The sequence below is a fragment of the Vombatus ursinus genome, unplaced genomic scaffold, assembly GCF_900497805.2.
Source record: "Vombatus ursinus unplaced genomic scaffold, bare-nosed wombat genome assembly UNPS02015255.1, whole genome shotgun sequence".
Classification (NCBI taxonomy): Eukaryota; Metazoa; Chordata; class Mammalia; order Diprotodontia; family Vombatidae; genus Vombatus; species Vombatus ursinus.
The window spans coordinates 13,753,885-13,766,741 of NW_020955033.1; positions in this window are offsets into that span (position 1 = coordinate 13,753,885).

Genomic DNA, 12,857 nt, shown 5'->3' on the forward strand with positions numbered 1-12,857 from the left:
CTGACTTGCATCAATAAAATAAAATAATACGAAACGAATAAACCAGTACTTATGTAAGGGAAAAGATCATTAGACTTAGAGTTAGGAAACCAGGGTTCAAATCCCTGGTCAGTTAGTTACATAAGCAAACAATTCAGTTTCCTATTCGAAAAGTGACTAGATTGGATTAGATGACCTCTAAGATCCTTTCCAGTTCCCAAGCTATTATAAATAACTGCTCTTTGGTTAAGAAGATATAAAATCTGTCTGCCATTGAATGAATATACTTGTGTGTATATCTGTATGTTTTTCTCAAATATTGTCTTCCAATTACATGTAAAAACAATTTTAACATTTATTTTAAAAAATTTTAAGTTTCAAATTCTCTTTCCTTCTCTCTCTTCTTTCCTTCCTCAATGATAAGGCAAGCAATTTGATATAGGTTATTATCTATGTGCTTTTTATGTCTTTACAAAATATGGTTTTCTGTGCACATGATATCACCAGTAGAACATCAGTGTTCAAAAAGGTGAGCCTTTGTTTCAGGGAGAAGTGTGGGTTTAATAAATGCACAATTTAGTTTCACAAAGGCAAAGCAGCCTACTCTCCTTCAATTCCATTCTGGGCCCAACTGACTGTCCATTTGTGGTATCTGTCTAAGATTTAGTGATGGATCAGCTCATTTGGCTATCCTTCCAACTGCATGTATCTGGACAATAGGTACTTTTCACCTGCTTGATTTTTCCATGTGAATAGTAATATGGTTTTTTTTTTACAATATTTTTGGGCTTGATATAGTCAACAGTGTCAGCTCCTGACAGGAGCATCTGAAGTATTTCACCATTATAGGTAATTTTTCTTCCATTTGGTGATAGATATACTCCATGAGGTAGCTAGTAATGATTACAGCACTAAACCTAGAGTCAAGAAGACCTAAGTTCAGATACTTGCTATCATTTAAACTCTCTCAGCCTCGGTTTCCTCACATGTATAATGGGGATAATAATAAAACCTTCTTCATAAGGTTGCTGTAAAGGTGGTTTTACTAAAAAAAAAGTGCTCTATGCATTCCAGTTTTATACCTTGTTTGATATTAATATTCAGAGGAACATCAAGTAAAATTGCTCCTGTCATTGCCTCTTTCAAGGAATTATATACAGCCAGATGGATAGAGCACGGAGTCTGAAGTCATGAAGACCTCAGTTAAAGTTTGGTCTCAGACACTTGCTAGTTGTGTAACCCTGGACACGTCATTTAACCTCTGTTTGCTTCATTTTCCTCATCTATAAAATGGGGATAATAAATAGCACCCACCTTACAAGGTTGTTATGAGGACCAAATGAGATAATAATTGCAAAACATTTAGCCCAGTGCCTGGTACATAATAAGTGCTGTGTAACTATTAGCTATTATTATTTTGTATGATTTTACACATGCATGTGAGATACTTTGGAAAAATGCTTTTGAGGTACATTTGGCTTTAAGGAATCAAATGTTCTTTTACAATCAACAAACAATGATCTCAGTTGAATTTTGTATCCTCTGTACATTTTAAACAATTGTATGGCCTTAAAGATAGAGTCTGCTAAAGAATATTAACATTTGTTGTTCTTCAATCATTTCAGTTGTGTTCAACTCTTTGTGACCCTATTCAGGGTTTTCCTGGCAAAGATATTGTAGTGGTTTGTTATTTCCTTCTCCAGCTCATTTTACAGATGAGGAAACAGAGGCAAACAAGACTAAGTGACTTGCCCAGGGTCACACAGCTAGTAAGCATCTGAGGTCAAATCTGATCTCAGGAAGATGAGTTTTCCTGACTCCTGGCCTGGTACTCTGTCCACTGAGCCACCTAGCTGCCCTGTTTGCACATAATAGATGTCGAATGAATGAATGAATGTATGTATTGGAAAAAGTCAAGACTCAAGACCTTCTCCCCAATACCCATGCACATTTAACCTACATCTAGATTTTCTTCCAATGTTCAGTGTTTTTTTGCCAGGTATTGAGTGTCAGCTGACCTCAGAAGTTAGACCCTTTGTTAATGGAGCAGAGCAAGTTTTATTAGATTCTTGCAATGTAGGGTTTATTTCCCAGACAGTTATTTGGGATGAAAGACCCTGTGAGTGAGGAGCATAATTTGCTAAAGATGACCACATCTTCTCTGTCTCTCTACGATGGTAATATTTGGTTGATTAGATGTCCCCTTGGAAAAATCATATCATTTGACCTTGCTTCCTTGATTGTGATGTGAGTGCCATCTGGTGGTTATAAAGTAGATGGCGCACAGCTACAGGGTCATCCTGAGCACCTTGCTTGGATTGGCCTGCAATGGCCTGGGCAGATTTTACTCTTCATCATGGGGCCATGGACAGTGGAAACATTATAGTGTTCCGTCTTCTCCATTCTCTCTCTTTTTTTAATCTATTGTTCTGTTGTTTTCTTTTTTCTTTTTTCTTTTCTTTTTCTTTTTTTTTATTCATTAATTTATTTATTTTTAGTTTCAACATTCACTTCAAAAGATTTTGAGTTCTAAATTTTCTCCCCATCTCATCCCTCCTTCAACCCCAAGACAGTGTGCATTCTGAATACCGTTTCCCCTAACCTGCCCTCCCTTCTATCTTCCCCGCCCTCTTCTCTTATGCCCTGTGTTCTCCATTCTTACCTCTGCATTTCAGAGGTATCCTAGGAGGAGGATAATTTTAACGATGATCTTAAAAGTGACCTTAGTCTATTTTGCTAGTCTTTGGCAGAGGCAGAGGCAGAGAGACAATGCATTTTCAGAGTGATATCTTTTATGCTGCTTTTTGCACATAAATCACTTGGTGATATGCTGCAGTTATTTATACCTCCCATTCACTTCCTCATTGGTCCACTTGTAATTTTAATTTTTCAGAGAGGTTGATGTTCTATGAGTTAAAGTCACATAGCATCACAAGAATAAAGGTGCTAATTTTTTTTTTTATGTGTACACACATGTGCGCCAAGGAGCAGCTTGGACAAAAGCTTAATGTGAACCTTGGATTTGAACTCGAGCACCATTCCTGGGATTAGAAAGACTCGGATATCAGGCAAAAGCCTGACACTGTCCATTCAGGTCTTCAGAGCCTGTGACTAGGGATGGAAACATTGGGACTTCAAACGAAGGCTTAGTTCCACCCCCAAAAAGCCCCAGTCACCAGCCTGAATTTGAAAATGAGAGTCATGGTCACTAGGCCTAACACAGAGCTGTTTCTTTACTCTTTGCTCCCTTATGATTTAAATACCAAGTAGGCACCATCTATTAATTTAATCTTGTTCTTGGGAGACAAACATTTGCCACAAATTCCTTGCCACAGCATTCCTAGTTCTGGAGGATTTTGAGAAGGGGATACTTACTGTAGTGGAAAAAGCACTGAATTTAGGGTCACAGCACCTGGGTTCCAATATTGGCTGTGCTACCCACTGCCTATGTAACCTTGGGAAAATAATTTATATTCAGCAGATATCAATTTTCTCATCTGTAAAATAAGGACATTTGACCAGATGGCCTAAGTCCCTTCCAGCTCCAAATCTGTAATCCTACGACTCACCTCAACACCTCCCAACAGCAAGATAGAAACCTGAAAGGACCCAACCAAGTAGGATTTCTCCAAGACTATGATTCCCTGATCCTGGTGATTCAGAGTTGCAAACTCCCAGGGCAAAACTTCATCTTCCTCTGCAACCTCTGCCTGTTTTTGTCCCCATCCATCTCAGTCCTATCACTCCACACTATTCCTTTCCTCACCTTCTCTCCTGATTCATGAGGTCCTTTCTTTTCACCCTTTCCATATTCTTGTACTTACAGAAACCTGACTCCATCCAGAAAAATATAACAATCCTGGATGCTTTCTCCTGTGTGGGCTGCTTCTTCCCTCATGTCCCCTGACACACTGAGTAAAAAGATGTACCTTTTACTCCCCACTGTCACTTACAAATTCTCCCTCTGCTACCAACAGAAACCTTTTCCCCTTTGAGGTTTGCTACATCCATCTATACCATCTGCTCCAGATCTTTGTTGTTCTGATTTACTGACCTCCAGGATGGTTTCCTTCCTTTCCCTGGCTTATAGTCATTCTTGCCAATCCAATTCTTTATTTCTTGCTTAGGTAACTTTTTAAAAAAAATTAATTTTCCAATAAACAAAAATTTATTTTCTCTTTTCCTACTTCTCCCCATCTTGGGAAAATTGAAAATCAAAATCTTTGTGACAAATCTGCGTGGTCATGCAGAGCAAATTCTTGCACCTTCTCACCCTGGAAGTTTCCTTTATCCCTGTGCCTTTCTTACCCTGGAACATACCTTCACCCCTTCCACTCCCTTTCCCATTGGGAAGTCCCTCCCAGAACTTCCATTTTGAGGAAGGGCCCAGACTGGCCACCTTTTTTGTTCTTACTTCTGACTCTCTGGACTTCACCACGCTACCCCTTCACAGGTATCTATCTTTTCTCTCTTTCTTGCTTTTCAGTTCCCTTTTATGTGTTTTCTTCCTCTATTAGAATGTAAGCTTCTTGAGGACAGGTCTTTCTTTTTGCCTGTATTTGTATCTCCAGCTCTTAGCATAATGCCTGGCACATAATAAGCATTTAATAAATTCTAATGGACTTGAGCTAACTTCACCCCTCTGTCAGGAGGTGGATAGCAGGTTTCATCATGGAATCATCATGGAATCTTTGGAATCATGATTGGTCATTGAGTTGAAGTTCCCAAGTCTTTCAAAGTTTGTTTTTACAGTTTTATTGTTATTATATAAATTATTGTCTGGTTCTGCTCACTTCCCTTGGCTCCATTTTATACAAATATCCCCAGGTTTCCCTGAAACTATCCCCTATATTTCTTATAGGACAATAGTATTCCATTACATTCATATACTATAATTTGTTCAGCTGTTCTACAGTTGATGGACATCCCCTTAGCTTCCATCTCTTTGCCACCACAAAAAGATCTGCTATAAACATTTTTGTGCATATGGGTAATTTACCACTTTCTTTGGTTTCTCTGAGGTATAATTTTAGTAGTGGCAGTTGGGGATTTCAATATGCATGTGGAGATCCCCTCAAACACCTTGACCTCACAGTTCTTCATTCTCAAATCCCATGATTTATACCTTCACAGTACCTCAGTTACTCACAATGGTGGTCAAACCTTAAATCTTACTATCACTCATAAGTTTGCCATTTTGAACTCTAAAGTTTTGAACTCTAAAATTCTCTTTAATCATAAGACATGTGAGACAAGAAGAATCAATCAAACAAAATCAAGAGAATAAAAAAAATAGAAGAAAATATAAAATACCTCATTGGAAAAACTACTGACCTAGAAATAGATCCAGGAGAAATAATTTAAGAATCAGTGGACTACTTGAAAGCCATAATCAAAAGGAGGACCTGGACATCATACTTCAAGAAATTATCAAAGAAAACTGCCCTGATATCCTAAAACCAAAGGCTAAAATAGATATCAAAAGAATTCACTGAGTACCTCTGGAAAGAGATCCCCAAATGAAAACTTTCAGGAACATTATAGCAGCCAAATTCCAGAACTCCTAGGTCAAGGAAAAATATTGCAAGCAGCCAGAAAGAAACAACTCAAATATTGGGGAACTACAGTCAAGATTACATAGGACTTAGCAGCTATAACATTAAAGGATCAGAGGTCATGGAATCTGATATTCCTGAAGGCAAACAAGCTAGGACTACAACCAAGAATCATCTGCCTGGTAAATTGAGCATAATACCTCAAGGGAAAAATGGTCATTCAGTGAAACAGAAGGCTTTCAAGCTTTCCTGAGGAAAAGACCAAACCTGAGCCAAATATTTGATTTTCAATATCAAGACACAAGAGAAGCATAAAAAAAGTAAAAAGAGAAGAGGAAACCTAAAGGATAAAATAGGGCTAAACTGTTAATATCCCTACAAGGGAAGGTGATACTTGTAATTCTTAAGAACTGTATCACTAATAGCGCATTTAGAAGGAGTATACATAGAGAGCATGGGTATAAGGTGAATTTGAGAGGATGACAAGAAAAATTAATTAAGGGCTGAGAAAGAAGATAGCATTGGGAGCAGAAGGAAAGGAGAGTTAGGATGGAGTAAATTATCACATATGAAAAGGCATGAAAGACCTATTACAGTAGAGGGGAAGATGGGAGGGTGAGCAAGGGGCATTGCTTGAACCCTACTCTCATCAGTATTGGTTCAAAGGGGGAATAACATGAATCCGGCCTCAGACACTTGATACTTCCTAGCTGTGTGACCCTGGGCAAGTCACTTAACCCCAATTGCTTCACCAAAAAGCAAACAAAAAAAAAACAAAAAAGGGGGGTGGTGGTGGAATAACATGCATAATCAGTTGGTTATAGAAATCTATGCTATCCTACAGTAGAAGAGGAGGTTAAGTAAAGGGAGGGGATGAAAGAAGGGAGGGCAAATTGAGGGAGGTGGTGGTCAGAAGCAAAACATTGTTGAGGAGGGAAAGGGTGAAAGGAGTGGGAGGATAAAAAAAGGAAAAATAAAATGGAGGGAAATACACAGTAATCATAACTGTGAATGTGAATGGAATGAACTCTCCCATAAAACAGAAGCAGACAGCAGAGTGGATCAAAAACCAGAATTCTACAATATGTTGTTTACAAGAAACACACTTGAAGCAGAGAAACACACACACAGAATGAACGTGAGGGACTGGAGCAAGATCTATTATGCTTCAGATGAAGTAAAAAAGAAAAAGAAAAGAAAAAAAGAAGGGGTAATAATCCTGATCTCAAACAAAGCAAAAGCAAAAATAGACCCAGTTAAAAAAGATTAAGAAGGAAACTACATCTTACTAAAAGGTACCATAGACAATGAAGTAATATCAATACTAAACATATATGTACCAAATGGTACAGCATCCAGATTCTTAAAGGAGAAGTTAAATGAGTTACAAGAGGCAATAGATAGCCAAACTGCAGGGGGGGGGGTACCTAAACTGTCTCTTCTCAGAACTAGATAAATCCAAAAAAAAATAAATGAGAAAGAAGTTAAGAGGGTGAATAAAATTTTAGAAAAGTTAGATATGGGGGAGTGGAACCAAGATGGCAGAGTAAAAGCAGTGACTTCCTTGAGCTCTCCCCCAAACCCCTCCAAATACCTGTAAAAAATGGCTCTAAATAAATTCTAAAGCAGCAGAACCCACAAAAAGACAAAGTGAAACAAAATTCCAGTTGAAGACAACCTGGATGATTGATTGGAAAGGTATATTGTGCCAGGGCGGGAACAGAAGAGCAGTTCAGCACGTGCTCACAGGCAAAATGGGCCTCAATGAACCTAGGGCAGGCCTGAGAGGACTGAATCATGGGCAGCTGTGGCGGTTTCTGGACTTCTCAACACATGAACACCATGAACTTAGAAGGTCAGTGGGAAAAGTCTGTGACTGCAGTAAGAGAGAGAAGCTTGGTCCCAGCCCTAGTCCTCAAGCACAGCCCTGGGACAGCAGCTGCCTCCAGAGCTTCCTGCCCACAGACTGAGGGGGAATTGGGGGGCTGATCAGAGGGAGATTGCAGGGATCTCTTTGCCAGTGCTGAGGCAGGAATCTCTTGCTTTGCCTGTGCTTGGATCTGGGCCACAGTTTTGGGTGGCGATCTGGGGGTGAGGAGGAGTGTTGGCATCATAGAGCTTGTAGTGGTGGTGGACAGGAAGTCCTCCTCACAGTTCCAAGGCAGAAAAGAATGGTTGTGGTCACTCAAAGACCTGAGTACTGGCCAGGAAAGAAGTAAACACCTAGCCCTTGATCATACCACTTTGGAAGAACTGAAAATTTACAGGTCCTTAGAAGTATCCCTGAAAACAGCTACAAAAACCCCAAAGCCTGGGGACAGTATATTCTCCACACTGGAAGCAGACCCCTACCTTAACAAAGCATTTAAAAGTCAAATAATTGGCTGGGAACATAAGCAAACTGTTCAAAAAAAAAGTCAGGCCATAGAATCTTACTTTGGTGACAAAGAAGATCAAAACATAAGACCAGAAGAAGACAACAAAGTCAAAGCTCCTACATCCAAAGCCTCCAAGAAAAATATGAATTGGTCCCAGGCCATGGAAGAGCTCAAAAAAGATTTGGAGAAGCAAGTAAGAGAAGTAGAGGAAAAACTGGGAAGAGAAATGTGGGTGATGCAATAAAATAATGAGAAACAAGTCAACAGCTTGCTAAAAGAGACCCAAAAAAATACTGAAGAAAATAACACCTTAAAAAATAGCCTAACCCAAATGGCAAAAGAGGTCCAAAAAGCCAATGAGGAGAAGATTGCCCCAAAAAGCAAAACTGGCCAAATGGAAAAGGAAGTCCAAAAGCTTACTGAAGAAAATACTTACTTAAAAATTAGAATAGAGCAATTGGAAGCTAGTGACTTTATGAGAAATCAAAACACTGTAAAACAAATCCAAAAGAATGAAAAAATAGAAAACAATATGAAATATTTCATTGGAAAAACAAATGACCTGGAAAATAGATCCAGGAGAGATAATTTAAAAATTATTGGACTATCTGAAAGCCACGATCAAAAAAATAGCCTAGACATCATCTTTCAAGAAATTATCAAGGAAAACTGCCCTGATATTTTAGAACCAGAGGGCAAAATATAAATGGAAAGAATCAACCAATCATCTCCTGAAAGAGATCCCCAAAGGAAAACTCTTAGGAATATTATAGCCAAATTCCAGAGTTCTCAGGTCAAGGAGAAAATATTGCCAGCAGCCAGAAAGAAACAATTCAAATATTGTGGAAACACAATCAGGATAACCCAAGATTTAGCAGCTTCTACATTAAGGGACCACAGGGCATGGAATATAATATTCCAGAAGTCAAAGGAGATAGGATTACAGCCAAGAATCACCTACCCAGCAAAACTGAGTATAATCTTTCAGGGGACATTCAGTGAAATAGAGGACTTTCTGGGACAGCTAGGTGGTGCAGTGGATAGAGCACTGGCCTTGAAGTCAGGAGGACCTGAGTTCAAATTCAGCCTGAGACCAAACAGTTAACACTTACTAACTGTGTGACCCTGGGCAAGTCACTTAACCCCAATTGCCTAAAAATTAAAAAAAAAAAAGAAATAGAGGACTTTCAAGCATTCTTAATGAAAAGATCAGAGCTGAATAGAAAATTTGACTTTCAAATACAAGACTCAAGTGAAACATGAAGAGGTAAACAAGAGAGAGAAATCATTAGAGATTTATTAAGGTTGAACTGTTTACATTCCTGCATGGAAAGATGATATTTGTAACTCATGAGACCTTTGTCAGTATTACGGTAGTTGGAGAGAAAAAATTATATGTATGTATGTATAGACAGGTAGATAGGTAGATAGATAGATAGATAAACAGACAAATAGAGGGCATAGCGTGAATTGAAGATGAAGGGGTGATATCTGGAGAATAAAATTAAGGGGTGAGAGAGGATTATACTGGGAGAAGGAGAAAGGAAGAGGCAGAATATGGTAAATTATCTCACATAAAACAGATAAGAAAAGGCTTTTATAGTACAGGAGAAATGGGGGAAGGTGAGAGGAAATGAGTGAATCTTATTCTCATAGGATTTGGCTTAAGGAGGGAATAACATACACACTCAATTGGGTATGGAAATCTATCTTATCCTACAGGAAAATAGGGTGGGGGAAGGGGACAAGAGAGCAGGGGGATGATAGAGGGGAGGGCAGATTGGGGAAGGGGGTAATCAGAAGCAAACATTTCTGAGGAGGGACAGGGTCAAAAGAGAGAATAGAATAAATGGGGGGTGGGATAGTATTAAGGGAAATATAGTTAGTTTTTCACAACATGACTACTATGGAAGTGCTTTGCATGGCTACTGAGTTGTTTGCCTTTTCAATGAGGGTGGGTGGGGAGGGAGAAGGGGAGAGAATTTGGAAGTTTCAAAAACACATGTTAAAAAAATTGTTTCACATGCAACTGGGAAATGAGAAATATAGGAAATGGGGTATAGAAATCTATCCTACCCTATAGGAAAACAGAAGGGGAAGGGGATAAGAAAAGAAGGGGAGAGACAGAAGGAAGGGCAGATTAGGGGAAGGGATATTCAGAATGCATGCCATCTTGGGGTGGGGGGAGAGGCGAGAAAGGGAGAAAATTTGGAACTCAAAATCTTGTGGAAGTGAATATTGAAAACTAAAAATAAATAAATTTTAAAAAATTTAAAAAAGTATTTAAAAAGTTACATATGAAAACTTCTGGAGGAAATTGAATGGAAGTTGAAAGGAATATGCCTTTTTCTCAGCAGTACATGTCACCTACACAAAAACTGACTATGTATTAGGTCACAAACCCTCAAAATCAAATGCAGAAAGGCAGAAATATTAAATGCATCCTTTTGGGATCATAATGCAATAAAAATTATATTCAACAAAGGGCAGTGGAGAACAAATCATAGAAACAATCAATGATTTCATTAAAGAGAATGACAACAGTGAGACAACATACCAAAATTTATGTGATGCAGTCAAAGCAGTACTTAGGGGAAAATTTATTTCTTTAAATTCTTACATCAATAAAATAGAGAAAGAGCAGATGAATAAATTGGGGCATGCAACTAAAAAAAAAAAACTAGGGAAAAAAACAAATAAAAAATCCCCAATTGAACATTAAATTGGAAATTCTGAAAACCAAAGGTGAGAGTAATAAAATTGAAAGTAAGAAAAGTATTGAGCTAATAAATAAAACTATGAGTTGGTTTTTTGAAAAAAAAAACAACCCAAAAAGATAGATAAAACACTGGTTAATTTGATTTTAAAAAAGGATAAAATCAAATATCCAGAATCAAAAATGAAAAGGGTGAATTCACCACCTATGAAAAGGAGATTAAAGCAATCATTAAGAAATATTCTGCCCAATTATATGCCAATAAATCTGACAATCTGAGTGAAATCAATTAATATTTATGAAAACATAAATTGCTTAGATTAATAGAAGAGGAAATAGAATAACTAAATAACCCCATCTTAGAAAAAGAAATTAAACAAGCCATGAATGAACTCCCTAAGAAAAAATCTCCCAAGTCAGATGGGATCACAAGTGAATTCTACCAAACATTTAAAGAACAATTAATTCCAATACTATGTGAACAACTTGGAAAAATAAGCAAAGAAGGAGTCCTACCAAATTTCTTTTATAATACAAACATGGGGCTACCTAGGAAAAGCTAAAACAGAGGAAAAAACAAACCGTAGACAAATTTCCCTAATGAATATTGATGCAAAAATTTAAATAAAACACAAGCAAGGAGATTATAGCAATATACCACAAGGATTGTACACTATGACCAGGTGGAATTTATACCAGGAATGCAAAGTTGGTTCAATATTAGAAAATCTATCATCATAATTGACCATTTCAATAACAAAACCAACAGAAATCATATGATTATCTTAATAGATGATGAAAAAGCTTTTGACAAAATATAGCACCCATTCCAATCAAAAACACTGGAGAGTATAAGAATAAAGGGAGCTTTCCTTAAAATGATAAGTAGTATCTATCTAAAACCATCAGCAAACATTATCTGTAATGGGGATAAGCTAGAAGCCTTACAATAAGATCAGGGGTGAAGCAAGGATGCCCATTATCACATCTATTATTCACTATTGTACTAGAAATGTTAGCCATAGCAATAAGAGAAGAAAAAGAAATTGAAGGAATTAGGATAGACAATGAGGAAACAAAACCATCATTCTTTGCAGATGATATGATGAAATACTTAGAGAATCCTAGAGAATCAACTAAAAAATTACTTGAAATAATTAACAACTTTTGGAAAGTTGCAGGACATAAAATAAGCCCACATTAATCATCAGCATTTCTATACATTACCAACAAAGCCTAGTAGCAAGAGATAGAGAAATTTCATTTAAAATAGTTGTAAAGAATATAAAATACTTGGGAGTCTACCTGCCAAAACAAACCTGGGAACTGTATGAACTCAATTATAAATTTTTTTCATGCAAAAAAGTCAGATTTAAACAACTGGAAAAATGTCAATTGCTCATGGGCAGTCTGAGCCAATATAATGAAAAATGACAATTCTGTCTGTACTAATTTACTTATTCAGTGTCATACCAATCAAACTACCAAAAATTATTTGATAGAGCTAGAAAAAAATAAGAAAATTCTTCTGGAAGAACAAAAAGTCAAGAATATCAATGGAATTAATGGAAAAAAAATGCAAAAGAAGGTGGTATAGCAATACCAGATCTTAAAAGAATATTATAAAGCAGTAATCATCAAAATTATCTGGTACTGCTATGAGCAAATTAGGATAGCATGGAATAGCTTATCTGTTAGATCTATGGATAAGGGAAAAATTAGGACCAAAGAAAATATAGAGAGCATTACAAAATGTAAAATATATAATTTTGATTATGTAAAATTAAAAAGTTTTTGCACAAACAAAACCAATGTAACCAAAATTATAAGAAAAGTAGAAAACTAGGTGGGGGGATTTGCAACAAGTATCTCTGATAAAGGCTTCATTTCTCAAATATATGGAGAACTGATTATAAAAATACAAGTTATTTCCCAACTGATAAATGGTCAAATGGATATGAACAGGCAATTTTCAGAAAAGAAATCAAAGCTATTTATAATAATGAAAAAATGCTCTAGATCACTATTGATTAGAGAAATGCAAATTAAAAAAAGACTTTGAGATACCACTTCACACCTATCAGATTGGGTAATATGACAGAAAAGGAAAATGATGAATGTTGGAGGGGATGTGGGAAAACTGGGACACTAATGGTGTGTTGGGAGAGTTGTGAACTGATGCACCCATTCTGGAGAGCAATTTGGAACTATGCCAAAAGGCAATCAAAC